Source organism: Phyllobates terribilis, unplaced genomic scaffold (assembly GCF_046119375.1).
Source record: "Phyllobates terribilis strain yellow unplaced genomic scaffold, ASM4611937v1 Scaffold_1__5_contigs__length_1240528914, whole genome shotgun sequence".
NCBI lineage: Eukaryota > Metazoa > Chordata > Amphibia > Anura > Dendrobatidae > Phyllobates > Phyllobates terribilis.
The window spans coordinates 27,614,844-27,632,706 of NW_027362761.1; the positions used below are offsets into that span (position 1 = coordinate 27,614,844).

Below are 17,863 nucleotides of genomic sequence, written 5' to 3' on the forward strand. Positions count from 1 at the left end.
ACAGCCAACCACTAGAAATTGGAGCAGACTTACAAATGTATTAGGTAGCAGTGTTTGCAATATACAAATTTTAATGATAAACGGCTATATTGCACACTTTACGATAGTAAAGGTAAAATAAATACTTTTATTGTAATACATATAAAACATACCTCAAAGCAGTAGTCTCAAACTCGGCTGGGTATATGGGCCGCACATGAAAAAAAAATTTGAATTTGGAGGGCCGCATTCTTTGCAGGTCAAAGTGACATTTTTAGTGATACCATTTTTTTTTTGTATACACCGTCTGAACATTTTTGCTGTGTTTATTTTATTTTTTTATAGCTTGGGTCGTTACGGATGTGGCGATAATAAACGTGCACTTTTTTGTGTTTACTTTAGTTTATATATAAAACAGCATTTCTAGTGGCAAAATATTTTTTCATGCTTTATTTTAAAAAAAATTTTTTTTTAATTTTTACAATTTTGTTTCCTCCAATTGGCTACATACAGTAATATTGTTTTACAATTAGCACCATACAGTAATTCTGGCAAACATCTAGTAATGTGCCCCATCCTGGTGGTCCCAATCTTGTAGTAATGTGCCCCATCCTGGTTGTCCCCATCTTGCAGTAATGTGCCCCATCCTGGTGGTCCCCATCTTGCAGTAATGTGCCCCATCCTGGTGGTCCCCATCTTGCAGTAATGTGCCCCATCCTGGTGGTCCCCATCTTGCAGTAATGTGCCCCATCCTGGTGGTCCCAATCTTGTAATAATGTGCCCCATTCTGGTGGTCCCCATCTTGCAGTAATGTGCCCCATCCTGGTGGTCCCAATCTTGTAGTAATATTCCCCATCCTGGTGGTCCCCATCTTGCAGTAATGTGCTCCATCCTGGTCCCCATCTTGTATTAATATTCTCCATCCTGGTGGTCCCCATCTTGTAGTAATATGCCCCATCCTGGTGGTCCCCTTCTTGTAGTAATATGCCCCATCCTTGTGGTTCCCATCTTGCAGTGATGTGCCCCATCCTGTTCCTCATCTTGGAGTAATGTGCCCCATCCTGATGGTCCCCATCGTGTAGTAATGTGCCCCATCCTGGTGGTCCCCATCTTGTAGTAATATGCCTCATCCTGGTGGTCCCCATCTTGCAGCAATGTGCCCCATCCTGGTGGTCCCCATCTTGTAGTAATGTGCCCCATTCTGGTCCCCATCTTGTAGTAATGTGCCCCATCCTGGTTGTCCCCATCTTGTAGTAATGTGCCCCATCCCGGTGGTCCCCTTCTTGTAGTAATGTGCCCCATCCAGGTGGTCCCCATCTTGCAGTAATGTGCCCCATCCTGGTGGTCCCCATCTTGCAGTAATGTGCCTCATCCTGGTGGTCCCCATCTTGTAGTAATGTGTCCCATCCTGTTGGTCCCCATCTTGTAGTAATGTGCCCCATCCTGGTGGTCCCCATCTTGTAGTAATGTGCCCCATCCTGGTCCCCACCTTGTAGTAATATGCCCCATCCTGGTGGACCCATCTTGCAGTAATGTGCCCCATCCAGGTCCCCATCTTGTAGAATTGTCCCCTGCGCTGTTCTTCACACACATAAAAAAGGGAAAAAAAAAAAGATTCTTCTCACCTGTCCTCCTGTAGCGTCGGCATCCCTGCCTCCTGCTAGGCAGGGACGCCGTTCCCCTCAGCTCTCCGCTCCGTGCCCGGCGTCTTCCTCCCGCTCTGCTGGCAGCGCGCGCTGCTTCCCGGCTACTGTGCTTAGGGCGCACGCGCGCTCCCCCTCTCTTAAAGGGGCTGCACGCGCCGTCCTAAGGAGTCCCCGGCCAATGGCCGGAGGATCTCACCATATATAAGGCACCTCCTCCAAAATGGAGGTGCCCGAGCAATGTTGTTGCAAAGCCTTTCAACTCTGCTTCAGCCCTCAGGTCCCGTTACCAGTTACCTGCCAGTTACCTGCCAGTCACCTGCCAGATTCCTGCTTGATACCTGCCTGATACTTATCTACCTGCTTTCATTCCTGCGGTCCGACAGTCTGCCTACCAGCCCTGCCAGTCTGTCTATGGATCAGTCTGCCCGCTCACCTGGGAGCGCTCACCTGCTACCTGCCTGCTAGTCTACCTGGAGGCTCTGCCGTCACGTGCCGTGACCATCTGCCTGTCCAGAGACTCTTGTCCGCTCACCTGGGAGCGTTCACCTGCTACCTGTCTGCTAGCCTACCTGGAGGCTCCGCCGTCACGTGCCGTGACCACCTGCCTGTCCAGCGGCTCTTGCCAGCTCACCTGGGAGCGCTCATCTGCTACCTGCGTGCTAGCCTACCTGGAGGCTCTGCCGTCACGTGTCGTGACCACCTGCCTGTCTAGAGACTCTTTCCCTGCTGTCACTTGCCGTGACCACCCGCCTGTCTAGAGACTCTTATCCCGCTGTCACTTGCCGTGACCACCTGCCTGTCTAGAGATTCATACCCTGCTGTCACTTGCCGTGACCACCCGCCTGTCAAGAGACTGTCCCCGTCACTTGCCGTGACCTCCTGCCCTTCTACCCAGAGACTGTCCCTGTCACTTGCCGTGACTACCTGCCCGCCTTCCCTGGGAGCCACCCGCTTCCTTACAAGGACTGCCCCTTTGTATAGTTGCTCAGAGGTTCCACCTCCCAGACCCGTTACAGTTTGCTCGGGCCATGGAACCCGGTGGCACCCAAGCTCCCTCGCTCTCGGACCTATGCCATGAACTTTCCCTTCAGAGGTCTCAACAGGACTCCATCCTGGGTCACCTGCGTAATGTTAACTGTCGCGTGGACACATTGGCTACCTCATCGGGAGCGGCCTCCACTCGCACACTTTCTACCCCGGCACCGCCGCTGCCCATCAATACCATGGCATCTCTTCCCGGTCCCCGCCTCTCCGCCCCGCCTCGCTTTGGCGGAGATCCCTGCCAGGCACGGGGCTTCATTAACCTGTGCACTCTGCACTTCGAACTGTTGGCACACCAGTTTTCCACCGACCGAGCCAAAGTAGCCTTCATCATGTCCCATCTCACGGGGGAGGCACTGGCTTGGCTAAATCCTCTATGGGAGAGAGGAGACCCCCTGGTGTCCAACCTGCCAGCCTTTCTCACGGCTTTCCGGAAAGTCTTCGATGAACCAGGACGGAAGACCTCATCCGCATCATCTCTGCTACGCCTCCGTCAAGGAAGTCTCACCGTGGACCAATATGCCATACGGTTCCGTACCCTTGCTTCGGAGCTGGCCTGGGATAACGACGCCCTGGTGTCTGTCTTTTGGGAGGGTCTGTCCGGCCGTATTAAAGATGAACTCGCCGGTCGGGACATTCCTACCACTCTCGACGACTTAATAACACTTGCCACCCGGATTGACATCCGGTTCCAGGAGCGCGCCGAAGAGGTCACCCGTGAGAGGAGGTTTCCACGTTTAGCCCCTACCTTCCAGAAACCCGTCACTTCTCCCGTTACTCCCCAGGCGCACTCACCCGAGCCTATGCAGGTCGACCAGACCAAGATGGTCAAAACCCGTCAAGAGTTACGCCGTGCCGAGGGGAGCTGCTTCTACTGTGGCAGTAAGGAGCACCGGATCCGTTCCTGCCCGGAGAGGTCGGGAAACGCCTGTGTCTAGGATCGCTCAGAGAGGTCGTCCTAGACAAGAGTAAACCGTCTCCATCTCTGTTGCTGTCGGTCTCTATCATCTGCGGGGAGAACCGTTATTTTGAACTAGCTCAACTGGACTTTGGAGCTGCCGGAAATCTCATTTCTCAGTCCCTGGTAGAGAAATACCGCATTCCCACCAAACTTCTGGCTGTACCCTTATCTGTCGCCGCCGTGGATGGGGGCCTCTTACCACATCCCATCCAACTCATCACCGAATCCATAACTCTGCAGGTGGGAATGCTGCACTCTGAGAGCATCTTCTTTCATGTTCTGCCTGGACTCTCTCACGCCCTCTTGCTAGGCCTACCTTGGCTTCAGAAACATGCACCCGTGCTTGATTGGCAGACCGGAGAAGTCCTTCGCTGGGGACAGGACTGCCATAAGACTTGTTTAGTTCCCGTCCATCCTGTCCGTCCTTCTCCTACCCCAGCCAATCTACCTGTTCTTCCGGTTCCCTATTGGTCTTATGCGGACGTCTTTATTAAAAAGGAGGCAGAGACATTACCCACTTATAGACCATACGACTGCCCAATCGACCTGATACCCGGCGCTACTCCTCCCTGTGGGCGTATTTACCCTTTGTCCGCTGCTGAGACCCGGTCCATGTCTGAATATATTGAGGAGAATCTGGCCCGGGGATTTATCCGGAAATCTACCTCCCCGGCGGGAGCAGGCTTCTTCTTCGTTAAAAAGAAGGACGGCTCACTCCTTCCTTGTATAGACTATAGAGGCCTTAACCAGATCACGGTGAAAAATAAATACCCCCTTCTGCTCATTTCTGAATTATTTGACCGTCTGAGGGGGGCTAGAATCTTCACCAAGCTGGACCTCCGTGGGGCGTATAACCTGGTCCGTATCCGTCAGGGGGATGAATGGAAGACGGCATTCAACACCCGGGATGGCCACTATGAATACCTTGTAATGCCCTTCGGTCTCTGTAACGCTCCCGCCGTCTTTCAAGAGTTGGTCAATGACATCTTCCGGGACCTTCTCTACTCCTGCGTAATGGTGTACCTGGACGACATCTTGGTCTTCTCTCCGGATCTTCTCACTCACCGGAGGGATGTTCGTCAGGTCCTGCTCAGGCTCAGGCAGAACCACCTCTACGCTAAATATGAGAAGTGCCTCTTTGAGCAGACCTCGCTTCCGTTTTTGGGCTACATAATCTCTCAGACCGGCCTACGAATGGATCCTGAGAAACTGTCTGCCATCCAGAAGTGGCCCCGACCAGAGGGGTTGAAGGCTATTCAGCGGTTCCTGGGCTTCGCCAACTACTACCGCCTCTTCATACCGCACTTCTCTTCCCGGACTGCCCCAATCTCTGCGCTCACCCGTAAGGGCGCTAATCCCAGAGAATGGCCGCCCGAAGCAGAGGAAGCCTTTCTTTCCTTAAAACAGGCTTTCTCTTCCGCCCCGGTGCTGCATCGTCTGGACGGCAACAAACAATTCTTCCTGGAAGTTGACGCCTCCTCCTCTGGAGCCGGAGCGGTACTTACCCAAAATTCGCCTTCCGGAAGAATGGTAACTTGCGGCTTCTTCTCCAAACTCTTCTCCCCTTCTGAGCACAATTATTCTTTAGGAGACCGAGAGTTATTGGCCATTAAGCTGGCACTAGAGGAGTGGCGTTACCTGCTCGAGGGGGCTCTTCACCCGGTAATAATTTACACGGACCACAAGAACTTGGCTTACCTCCAGAGCGCCCAGAGACTTAACCCGCGCCAAGCCCGGTGGTCCTTGTTTTTTGCCCGCTTTGATTTCGTTCTTCATTTTCGCCCGGCAGACAAAAACATCAAAGCTGACGCCTTGTCCCGATCCTTTCTGGTCTCTGATCTAGAGGAGGAACCTAAGCACATCATTGATCCCGCCAGAGTAATGCAGGTGGCCCCCGTGAATCTAAATCGTCTCCCTCCCGGTAAGACGTTCGTAACAGTACCGGATCGCCAGAAGGTCCTACACTGGGGTCACTCGTCTAAGCTAGCTGGCCACGCCGGTCAGAAAAAGACCCTCCAGCTTATTACCCGGCATTACTGGTGGCCTACCCTGCACAAGGACGTAATAGACTTTGTTTCAGCCTATGTGTCCTGCGCCCGCAACAAGGTTCCGAGACACCTGCCAGCCGGTCGCCTCCTTCCTCTTCCAGTACCTGCTGCCCCGTGGCAGCATATAGCTATGGACTTTATAATGGATCTCCCTGTCTCTGCCGGTTGTACGGTCATTTGGGTGGTCGCTGACCGCTTTTCCAAGATGGCCCACTTCATTCCCCTGCCGGGTCTCCCGTCTGCACCCGAGCTGGCTAAAGACTTTATCTGCCACATCTTCCGTCTCCATGGCCTGCCCCTCCACATCATGTCGGATCGTGGGGTTCAGTTCACCTCACGCTTCTGGAGAGCCTCATGTAAGCTGCTAGACGTCACCCTGGACTTCTCCTCCGCTTACCACCCACAGTCCAATAGTCAAGTGGAGCGGATCAATCAGATCCTGACCAGCTACCTCCGGCACTTCGTTAATGCCCACCATTCGGACTGGGTGGATCTCCTACCATGGGCCGAATTCTCCTACAGTAATCACGAGAGCGAATCTTCCTCCAAATCCCCGTTTTTTGTAGTCTTCGGTCAGCATCCTCGGATCCCGTTTCCCATCTCCACCTCGGTGGACAATCCGGCTGCGGAATCTCTCGTTAGCGAATTTTCTTCCATTTGGGAGAGTACCCGATCCGCACTTCTTCGGTCGTCCGAGCGGATGAAAAAACACGCTGACAAAAAACGCCTGGATCCTCCACAATTCCGTCCTGGAGATAAAGTCTGGCTCTCGTCCAAGTATGTCCGGCTCAAGATTCCTTCCTACAAGTTAGGGCCTCGGTTCATCGGCCCACTGGAAGTTATTAAACAAATCAACCCGGTGGCCTATAAATTGAAACTCCCAGCCAACTTGCGGATTCCTAACTCCTTCCATGTATCTCTACTCAAACCCGTGGTACTTAACTCTTTTTCCAAGTCTACAGGTACGCCCCCTGCTCCGGTTTCTGCTGAAAACGAGTTTGAGGTAGAGAACATTCTGGCCACCAAAAGGGTAAGAGGAAAGACCTTTTTTCTAGTAGATTGGAAGGGGTTTGGTCCTGAGGAGAGAACGTGGGAGCCCCGGGAGAACATCCATGCCCCTCTCATCCTTGGTAAATTTCTATCTGGCCTAAAAAAGGGGGGGCCTAAAGGGGGGGGTACTGTAGCGTCGGCGTCCCTGCCTCCTGCTAGGCAGGGACGCCGTTCCCCTCACCTCTCCGCTCCGTGCCCGGCGTCTTCCTCCCGCTCTGCTGGCAGCGCGCGCTGCTTCCCGGCCACTGTGCTTAGGGCGCCCTTTAAGAGAGGGGGAGCGCGCACGCGCCGTCCTAAGGAGTCCCCGGCCAATGGCCGGAGGATCTCACCATATATAAGGCACCTCCTCCAAAATGGAGGTGCCGGAGCAATGTTGTTGCAAAGCCTTTCAACTCTGCTTCAGCCTTCAGGTCCCGTTACCAGTTACCTGCCAGTCACCTGCCAGATTCCTGCTTGATACCTGCCTGATACTTATCTATCTGTTTTCATTCCTGCGGTCCGACAGTCTGCCTACCAGCCCTGCCAGTCTGTCTATGGATCAGTCTGCCCGCTCACCTGGGAGCGCTCACCTGCTACCTGCCTGCTAGCCTACCTGGAGGCTCTGCCGTCACGTGCCGTGACCACCTGCCTGTCCAGAGACTCTTGCCCGCTCACCTGGGAGCGTTCACCTGCTACCTGTCTGCTAGCCTACCTGGAGGCTCCGCCGTCACGTGCCGTGACCACCTGCCTGTCCAGAGACTCTTGCCCGCTCACCTGGGAGCGTTCACCTGCTACCTGTCTGCTAGCCTACCTGGAGGCTCCGCCGTCACGTGCCGTGACCACCTGCCTGTGCAGAGACTCTTGCCCGCTCACCTGGGAGCGTTCACCTGCTACCTGTCTGCTCGCCTACCTGGAGGCTCCGCCGTCACGTGCCGTGACCACCTGCCTGTCCAGAGACTCTTGCCCGCTCACCTGGGAGTGCTCACCTGCTACCTGTCTGCTAGCCTACCTGGAGGCTCCGCCGTCACGTGCCGTGACCACCTGCCTGGCCAGCGACTCTTGCCCGCTCACCTGGGAGCGCATATCTGCTACCTGCCTGCTAGCCTACCTGGAGGCTCCGCCGTCACGTGCCGTGACCACCTGCCTGTCTGGAGACTCATACCCTGCTGTCACTTGCCGTGACCACCCGCCTGTCAAGAGACTGTCCCCGTCACTTGCCGTGACCTCCTGCCCTTCTACCCAGAGACTGTCCCTGTTACTTGCCGTGACTACCTGCCCACCTTCCCTGGGAGCCACCCGCTTCTTTACAAGGACTGCCCCTTTGTATAGTTGCTCAGAGGTTCCACCTGCCAGACCCGTTACACCTCCATTCCCTCGACGTCCTTTGTGCACACGTGGTCCGCTTTCACAGACCCCTTGTCGATCCCGACCTGGTCCAGGAGGAGCCACCGACAGCAGCACTGCATTGCCGCGCAGAGACCGTCTCCCAGCAAAGCATTTCCAATGCCAGCCGCCGGCCTATCAGAGGCAAGCAGCTGACATCTGCGCATGGCAGTGACGTCATACGCCGCTGCGCTGGAACGCAGATATCAGCTGATAGGCCGGCGGCTGGCAATGGAAATGCTGTGCAGAGAGCCGGTCTCTGCGCGGCAATGCAGCGCTGCTGTCGGCGGCTCCTCCTGGACCAGGTCGGGATCATCAAGGGGTCTGTGCCTGCGGGCCGCATAAAGCAGCCTCAGGCCGCGTGCGGCCCGCGGGCCACGTATTTGAGACCTCTGCCTTAAAGAAACAGAATAATATTGAGGGCACATCCACACACAAGAATGAGCTGCAATCTACATGGATAAGTAGTAATACATACAGTACATGACTATGAAAATTGTACATTCACACTGAAGGCATCAAAACTATGAATTAACACATGTGGAATTATATACCTAACAAAAAAGTGTGAAACAACTGAAAATATGTCTTATATTCTAGGTTCTTCAAAGTAGCCACCTTTTGCTTTGATGACTGCTTTGTACACTCTTGGCATTCTCTTGATGAGCTTCAAGAGGTAGTCACTGGAAATGGTCTTCCAACAATCTTGAAGGAGTTCCCAGAGATGCTTAGCACTTGTTGGCCCTTTTGCCTTCACTCTGCGGTCCAGCTCACCCCAAACCATCTCGATTGGGTTCAGGTCTGGTGACTGTGGAGACCAGGTCATCTGGCATAGCACCCTATCACTCTCCCTCTTGGTCAAATAGCCCTTACACAGCCTGGAGGTGTGTTTGGGGTCATTGTCCTGTTGAAAAATAAATGATGGTCCAACTAAACGCAAACCGGATGGAATAGCATGCCACTGCAAGATGCTGTGGTAGCCATGCTGGTTCAGTATGCCCTCAATTTTGAATAAATCTCCAACAGTGTCACCAGCAAATCACCCCCACACCATCACACCTCTTCCTCCATGCTTCACGGTGGAAAGCAGGCATGTAGAGTCCATCCGTTTACCTTTTCTGCGTCGCACAAAGACACAGTGGTTGGAACCAAAGATCTCAAATTTAGACTCCTCAGACCAAAGCACAGATTTCCACAGGTCTAATGTCCATTCCTTGTGTTCTTTAGCCCAACAAGTCTCTTCTGCTTGTTGCCTGTCCTTAGCAGTTGTTTCCTAGCAGCTATTTTACCATGAAGGCCTGCTGCACAAAGTCTCCTCTTAACAGTTGTTGTAGAGATGTGTCTGCTGCTAGAACTCTGTGTGGCATTGACCTGGTCTTTAATCTGAGCTGCTGTTAACCTGCGATTTCTGCAGCTGGTGACTCAGAAACTTATCCTCAGAAGCAGAGGTAACTCTTGGTCTTCTTTTCCTGGGGCGGTCCTCATGTGAGCCAGTTTCTTTGTAGCGCTTGATGGTTTGTGCAACTGCACTTGGGGACACTTTCAAAGTTTTCCCAATTTTTCGGACTGACTGACCTTCATTTCTTAAAGTAATAATGGCCACTCGTTTTTCTTTACTTAGCTGCTTTTTTTCTTGCCGTAATACAAATTCTAACAGTCTATTCAGTAGGACTATCAGCTGTGTATCCACCAGACTTCTGCACAACACAAGTGATGGTCTCAACTCCATTTATAAGGCAAGAAATCCCACTTATTAAACCTGACAGGGCACATCTGTGAAGTGAAAACCATTTCCGGTGACTACCTCTTGTAGCTCATCAAGAGAATGCCAAGAGTGTGCAAAGCAGTCATCAAAGCAAAAGGTGGCTACTTTGAAGAACCTAGAATATAAGACATATTTTCAGTTGTTTCACACTTTTTTGTTAAGTATATAATTCCACATGTGTTAATTCATAGTTTTGATGCCTTCAGTGTGAATGTACAATTTTCATAGTCATGAAAATACAGAAAAATCTTTAAATGAGAAGGTGTGTCCAAACTTTTGGTCTGTACTGTATGTTTTTCTTATTTGTATTAAAATAATATTTATTTTACATTTGCTGTCGTTTGTTGTGCAATATCTATAGGTGTTCATATTTTATAAATAAAGGAGCACAGCATACTGTATGTAAAATCCAGTGAGTGCATATATCTGTGCTTTAATTGAGTTCTAAATAGGGCTTTGCAGCATTTATTTATGTATATACACTGTGTTCCAAATTATTATGCAAATAATATTTTCTCAGATTTTCCCAAATTACCTATATGAATTGCAGTCATTGTAATTTTCCAGTCAAATAACTATTAGAGTACAATTGAAAGGTTTTTGTACAAACTGCCTATGATAACAGTATATTTTTTAAAAAATAAAAAACTCAAACTGCACTCAAAATGCATGTTCCAAATTATTATGCACAGCAGAGTTTTCAACCTTTTCATTTTAATAAAGAACAAAAAAACTGTCATTTTTTAAATTATAAGCATTAGCAGGTTATTACAAACTGAAATCAACTCAAAACTTTATTCTAGGTGATGTAACATTTGCACATAGGACGGGGCATTATCATGCATGAAATGATCTCGATGGTCCAGATGGATGGAGTGGAGGATGGCTGGTTGATGGACACCCCATGCAAACACGGCTACGGCGCTAACAAGGAGGAGGTGGACTAATGTTTTGGGCTGGAATCATGGGGAGAGAGATTGTCGGCCCTTTTAGGATCCCTGAAGGGGTAAAGATGAACTCCATAATGTATGTTGAGTTTCTCAAACAGCACTTCCTTCCATGGTTCAAAAAGAAGAACCGTGCATTCCGCAGCAAGATCATTTTCATGCATGATAATGCCCCGTCTCATGCTGCACATAACACATCTGCATCTCTGGCTGCTATGGGCATAAAAGGGGACAAACTTATTGTGTGGCACCCATGCTCCCCTGACCTCAACCCCATTGAGAACCTCTGGAGCATCATCAAAAGGAGTGTCTATGATGGCGGGAGGCAGTTCACATCTAAGCAACAGCTCTGGGAGGGTATTCTGTCCTCATGCAAAACAATTGAAGCAGAAACCATCCAAAACCTGACAAATTCAATGGACGAGAGAGTTCAGAAGCTCCTTTCGAACAAGCGGTCCAATGTGCAAATGTTACATCACCTAGAATAAAGTTTTGAGTTGAAAACTGTTTGATTTCAGTTTGTAGTAACCTGCTAATGCTTATAATTTCAAAAATGCCAATTTTTTTGTTCTTTATTAAAATGAAAAGGTTGAAAACTCTGCTGTGCATAATAATTTGGAACATGCATTTTGAGTGCAGTTTGAGTTTTTTATTTTTTAAAAAATATACTGTTATCATAGGCAGTTTGTACAAAAACCTTTCAATTGTACTCTAATAGTTATTTGACTGGAAAATTACAATGACTGCAATTCATATAGGTAATTTGGGAAAATCTGAGAAAATATTATTTGCATAATAATTTGGAACACAGTGTAAACAAATATTATTTTTCTCATTTATATACAGTGGTGTGAAAAAGTTTGTCCTTTTTTTATTCCTTATTCTTTAGCAAATTTAAATATTAGACAAATATAACACAAGTAAACACAAAATTCAGTTTATAAATTTTAGGCTTTATTATTAAGGGAAAAAGAAATCCAAACCTGCAGGGCCCTGTGTGAAAAAGTGATTGCCCCCTAAACGTAATAACTGGCTGGGCCACCCTTCGCAGCAACAACTGCAATCAAGAGTTTGCGATAACTGGCAATGAGTCTTTTGGAACGCTCTAGAGGAATTTTGGCCCACTCATCTTTGCAAAATTGTTGTAATTCAGCTACATTGGAGGGTTTCCGAGCATGAACCGCCTTTTTAAGGTCATGTCACAGCATCTCAATCGGATTAAGGTCAGGACTTTGACTAGGCCACTCCAAAGTCTTAATTTTGTTTTTCTTAAGCCATTCAGAGGTGGACTTGCTGGTGTGTTTTGGATCATCGTCCTGCAGTATAACCCAAGTGCACTTCAGCTTGAGGTCACAAACAGATGGCCGGACATTCTCCTTCAGGATTTTTTGGTAGACAGCAGAATTCATGGTTCTATTTACCACAGCAAGTCTTCCAGGTCCTGAAGCAGCAAAACAGCCCCAGACCATCACTCTACTGCCATCATATTTTACTGTTGGCATGATGTTCCTTTTCTGAAATGCTGTGTTACTTCTACGCCAGATGTAATGGGTGTGAGGCAGTGATGGGAATTATATGCGAGGGACGATATGTATCCCCCAGAATGCGCACAGAAGCATATTGAACCCGCTGTAGTGCATTGCAGTCACAGAGATATCTGTGCTTGCAGTGCAGGATAAAAGTAAGTTTGGACTTGGTCAAACTATTTACAAAGGCAGATTTGGTAAAACCCGGCATGGGCTTTTATTCTTGGAGTGGACTACAGGATGGCAGTGGGGTAGTCCACTCCCTCCAGCCCGGGTCTTGCATGTGGCTCATGTCCATGGTTTTCAATTGAAAATTTGCAGCAAAGGTTTTGGGTGTGTCATTGTTTTCTCTACAAGCTGCAGAGCAGGAAACTCTGCAACACAGGCCTGTGTGAAGCTGAACACAGAGCCAAGGGAACAAAAACTCCTGGCGCTCCTCAGTTCGACACTGCAGTACCGTTGCCCACAGTAACGAGTTTGGAGAAGGACTTTGTTACGACCCGGCTGCGATCCGGAGGATACCGTTACCTTTACTTTGTCAGTTTTGGAAAATAAAAGACATTTAAGTTGAACTTTACTGGGTCACTGCCTCATTACCTCACAGTGTGAACACCGCCGCACTACATGGGACATACAGTTTCCAAAAAGTTCAAATTTTATCTCTTCAGTCCACAGAGTATTCTCCCACCAGTTTTGGCGATCATCAAGATGTTTTCCGGCAAAACTGAGACGAGCCTTTATGTTCTTTTAGCTCAGCAGTGGTTTTCGTCTTGGAACTCTGCAATGCATGCCATTTTTGCCCAGTCTCTTTCTTATGAGTCATGAACACTGACCTTAACTGAGGCAAGTGAGGCCTGCAGTTCTTTGGATGTTGTTGTGGGGTTTTTGGTGACCTCTGCGATGAGTCATCGTTATGCTCTTGAGGTAATTTTGGTCAACTGGCCACTCCTGGGAAGGTTCACCACTCTTCCATGTTTTCACCATTCTTGGATAATGGCTCCCACTGTGGTTCCCTGGAGTCCCAAAGTTTTAGAAATGGCTTTATAACCTTTTCCAGACTGATAGATCTCAATTAATTTATTTCTCATTTGTTCCTGAATTTCTTTGGATCGCAGCATGATGTCTATCTTTTGAGGATCATTTAGTCTACTTCACTTTGTCATGCAGGTCCTATTTAAGTGATTTCTTGATTGAGAACAGGTGTGGCAGTAATCAGGCCTGTGTGTGGCTAGGGAAATTGAGCTCAGCTTCCCAAAGATGTGACAAATCTCAGTTTCATGTTTTAAGGGTGATTGGAGTGGGGAGATCAGTTTTTCACACAGGGCCCTGTAGGTTTGTATTTCTTTTTCCCTTAATAATAAAGACCTTCTTTAAAAACTGCATTTTGTGTTTACTTGTGTTATCTTTGTCTAATATTTAAAATTTGTTTTATGGTCTGAAACATTTAAGTCTGACAAACATGTGTTACGGGTCCGGGTGGTGGAACCTCTGTGCTTCGGTGCAAGGGGGGACCAGAGGGGCATAACTAAGTGCCTACTCGAACCGACCCAGGTCACACGGTGGCTTAGTCGACTCCTTGAACCAGGGAGGGACCGGGCAGGTGAACCAGGTGCCACTCTGGGACCGACCTTGTGTAAGAGCAGGTGACTCCCACGGGTCAGATGACCGGAGCTGACTGGTACAGCAGAGGAGCACGGCAGGAAGGCTGGCGGGTGATCCGGGTAGATAAGCAGGCAGGTACGGCTGATAGCCAGACAGGTGCTCCGGATTGACAAGCAGGCGGGTACAGTGGATAGCCAGACAGGTGCTCCGGGTAGGCAAGCTGGCGGGCACGGCAGGTAACTGGCCAGTGCTCCGGGTAGGCAGGCTGGCGGGCACGGCAGGTAACTGGCAGGTGCTCCGTGTAGGGAGGCTGGCGGGCACGGCTGGTAGCTGGCAGGTGCTTCAGGTAAGCAGGCTGGCGGGCACAGCAGATAGACAGACTGGCGGGAAGGACTGTTAGACTGGCGGGCAAGACTGTTAGACAGACTGGCGGGCAAGACTGACAGGCAGCGGGACCTGAGGGCTGAAGGAAGTGTTAGCACACAAAACAACAACCTTGCACAGGCACCTCCATTTTGGAGGAGGTGCCTTATAAAGGGGAAGTCCTCCGGCCATTGGCCGAGGAATATTTAGGACAGCGCGAGCGGCCCCTTTAAGAGGGAGGGTGCGCGCGCGCGCCTTAAGCACAGTGCCCAGGAAGCTGCGCGCAGTGCCCAGGAAGCTGCGCGCAGTGCTCGCCACAGCAGCAGGAGGGGAGCAGGAAGACGCCGGACCGGGACCACAGCGGTGAGGGGATCGGCGTCTCTGCCCGGCAGGAGGCAGAGACGCTAATGCTACAACATGCAAAAGAATAAGAAATCAGGAAGGGGGCAAACACTTTTTCACACCACTGTATATTTATGTAATATATAGATTAACATACATTATATGTAATAAATATATATTGTAATATACATTACTGTGCAAAAATTTTAGGAGGGAGGTCTGGAAAAATAAGCTGCAAAGCACAAAATCTTTAAAAAAAAAGAAGCGCTAATAGTTTATTTTTATCAATTAACAAAATTGAAAGTGAATGAACAAATGTGAAATCGAAATCAAATTTATCTAAATATTGTGTGGGAGGACTGTGTCCTACTGTGCATGGTGGACTGTGAGAGCCATCATACTGTGTGCGGGGGACTTAAGGGGCCATCATACTGTGTTGGGATCACTGTGGGGGCACAATATTGTGTTGGGTTCACTGTGGGGGGTTATACTTTGTTTAGAGTACTGTAGGGTCATCATACTGTGTGTGGAGGGTACTGTAGAGGAATTCCATGTGGGGGTATCTTACTGTGTTTGGGAGGCAATTTTGTTTGCATCTTAGTTAATTGGCTCTATGAAAGGGGTTTCTTCGTGCATTGGAACACTAAGCGGCTTCATTAGGAGTAAAATTACTTTGTAAGGGCTGCATAGTTGTGAGGTATGCTCTTCTCTGACCCCACCAAATATTATTTTTTATTTTTTGGTAGGTGGGCCCAATTAGACCTTCTGCTATGTTGCCCCATGAAATCTATGTATGCCCCTGTATTTAGGAATTTATTTATAATGACATTTCACTTGTGGCTGAACATCTGACTCGTAGCCCAATGTTGTACAAATGGTTTTTGGTGGTTTGTGTAGACACTTTGACGCCTTAAGCTTGGTATGTGATGTCCGATTACACTCTGTACTTGTAGTACAGAATGGATCATTTCTAGAACCAGTGGCACGGGCATTTGTCCAAAATGTCTCAGGAGCCATTTTTGAAGACAACAACACCAGGCCGCATGTTGCTTGGCACCCTGCGATGCCTAAATGTGCTATTATGGCCTGCAGAGTCTCTGGACTTGTTTCCCATGTAACATATATGGGGCGTCATTGATCAGCATATGCAAAGGAAGCTGCCAGCCGTGGTTCTTTATGATTTGTGTGACCAAGTGCATTCAGTGTGGCAGAACATTTCTCAGATAACCATTAAAAACCTCATTGATAGCAGCCAAGGTGTGTAAGTGCGTGTATTCCTAGCTCTCGTAATTAATACTGTTTAAATCGAGATCCTTTGAACATTTTGTTTCCATTTTCTCAACATTTGAATATCATCGACATGTCTCGCAATCCTGTTTTCCGCAATTTTTCCTGTTGTTTGTTGCAATTTACAAACTTTCTTCTGTTTGCAATAAAGCATTGAAACAATACCTCGGCACAACTAATATAACGAGGTTTCTCCAAATTCAACCCAAATTATCACCTTTTAAAGGGAATCTGTCACCACTTTGGAGTTATCAGACCTCTATTATGGGCATACAGGGTATAGAAAAGTAAATCTATACATACCTGTATGGCCCATAGCAGAGGTCTGATTGCAGAGAAAAGCGCTTTAATCAATTCTATTCTGTACAGGCTTGGCGTCCGGGGGACGCCTAGCAATCCCCACCTATGTGCTTATTATTCCCCCAAATCCCCGCCTATATGCTTAATTATCATATTCCCCCCCTCCCCTGCACGTTACAGGTCCCTGTGACGTGCACTGTGCTCCCTAACTTCCCGGGCATGCACAAAGCACCGCTCACATAGAGCGCGCCTTGCTTCATCCCGGCCCCGTCTGCCTGTGCTCTGCGCCGCAGGGTTCTATTGCGCAGGAGCAGGGAAGTGACAGTGACCCCACCGGCGCCTGCCCAATAGAACCCTGTGGCGCAGTGCACAGACAGACGGGGCCGGGAGGAAGCAAGGCACGCTCTATGTGAGCGGTGCTTTGTTCATGCCTGGGAAGTCAGGGAGCACAGTGCACATCACAGGGCCCTGTGACGTGCAGGGGAGGGGGGGATATGGTAACTAAGCATATAGGCGGGGATTTTGGGGAATAAAAAACAGATATGTATAGGTAAGTATAGATTTACTTTTCTATACCCTGTATGCCCATAGTAGAAGTCTGATATCGCCCAGGGGGGTGACAGATTCCCTTTAAAGGGAACCTGTCACATCGTACATGCAGTCCGACTTGTGAACAACATGGCATCAAGAGAGAAGCTGAGCAGAATGATATACAGGTTTGTTGGAAAAGATTTAGTATAACTTGTAATGTATTTATTGAAATTGAGCTACTGACATTGGGTTATTGAAATCAAACAAGGACAAACACCAGAAAGTTTGTAAATGTTGCTAACGAACTGAAGTTGCAATTGGGGTTTAATCATTTTGATTGCTTCTATGTCTATGAAGACACAACAGTTTCTGAATTATCATTTTATTTATTAAATACTTACAGCCCAATAGTTCTGTTATCGTAGAAGTTGTTGCATCGTATATCTCCAGGCAGTGCCATTGTAGTAGTAATAGCACCCGCAGTACCATAAAATAGCTGTGTAAGGAATGGTCATGCAGCTTCAGAAGCTTCAGCAGTCCTACTCCTTACCTACAATTGTAATCTCCCACTCCTGCTGGCAGAAGGCGATGAGAGATGCGGGAAGGTTCAGTTGCCGCAGCAACCGCACTACAAGAGAACAGTATCGTGCATGGGTCCAAATTAATTGGATGTGTGCTCTCTGGGTGTGGTGTGGTTGCTATGGCAACTCTACTGTCCAACATACAGCTTGGGCGAGAGATTAAAATGTAGGTGCCATTCAATGCCAATAGTATCAATACTGCAGTTGTAGCCTCAAACCATAATTTAGCAAAAAGTCTGCAGGTAGAAGACCATACGACTGAAGTATCATTCTCTAATATCTGTTACCACCAATACACCAAGGTTTGCACATGAGCTGTAGAAAAATACATATTTTGTATTATGACTATTTGTAATGTTGATTTATTTTTCATCTTGCATCCAAATAAATATATTTGGATGGGAAGCTGTACATAATCTTTAAATGGGGGTTGTCCACTACTTTTATATTGACAACCTACTTTTATGGCACCAGCCAGCTGTGAGCAATATATAAGAGCAGAACACTGCAGTTCCATACAGCATGTAGTGGC

At 48.6% G+C, this 17,863-nt stretch overlaps 1 protein-coding gene across 1 annotated transcript in view; it reads left to right on the forward strand.

Moving 5' to 3' along the window:
* The window catches only part of HSD11B1L (hydroxysteroid 11-beta dehydrogenase 1 like), a 151,350-nt gene that overhangs the window by 123,347 nt on the left and 10,140 nt on the right, over nt 1–17,863 (forward strand). The window lies entirely within an intron of this gene.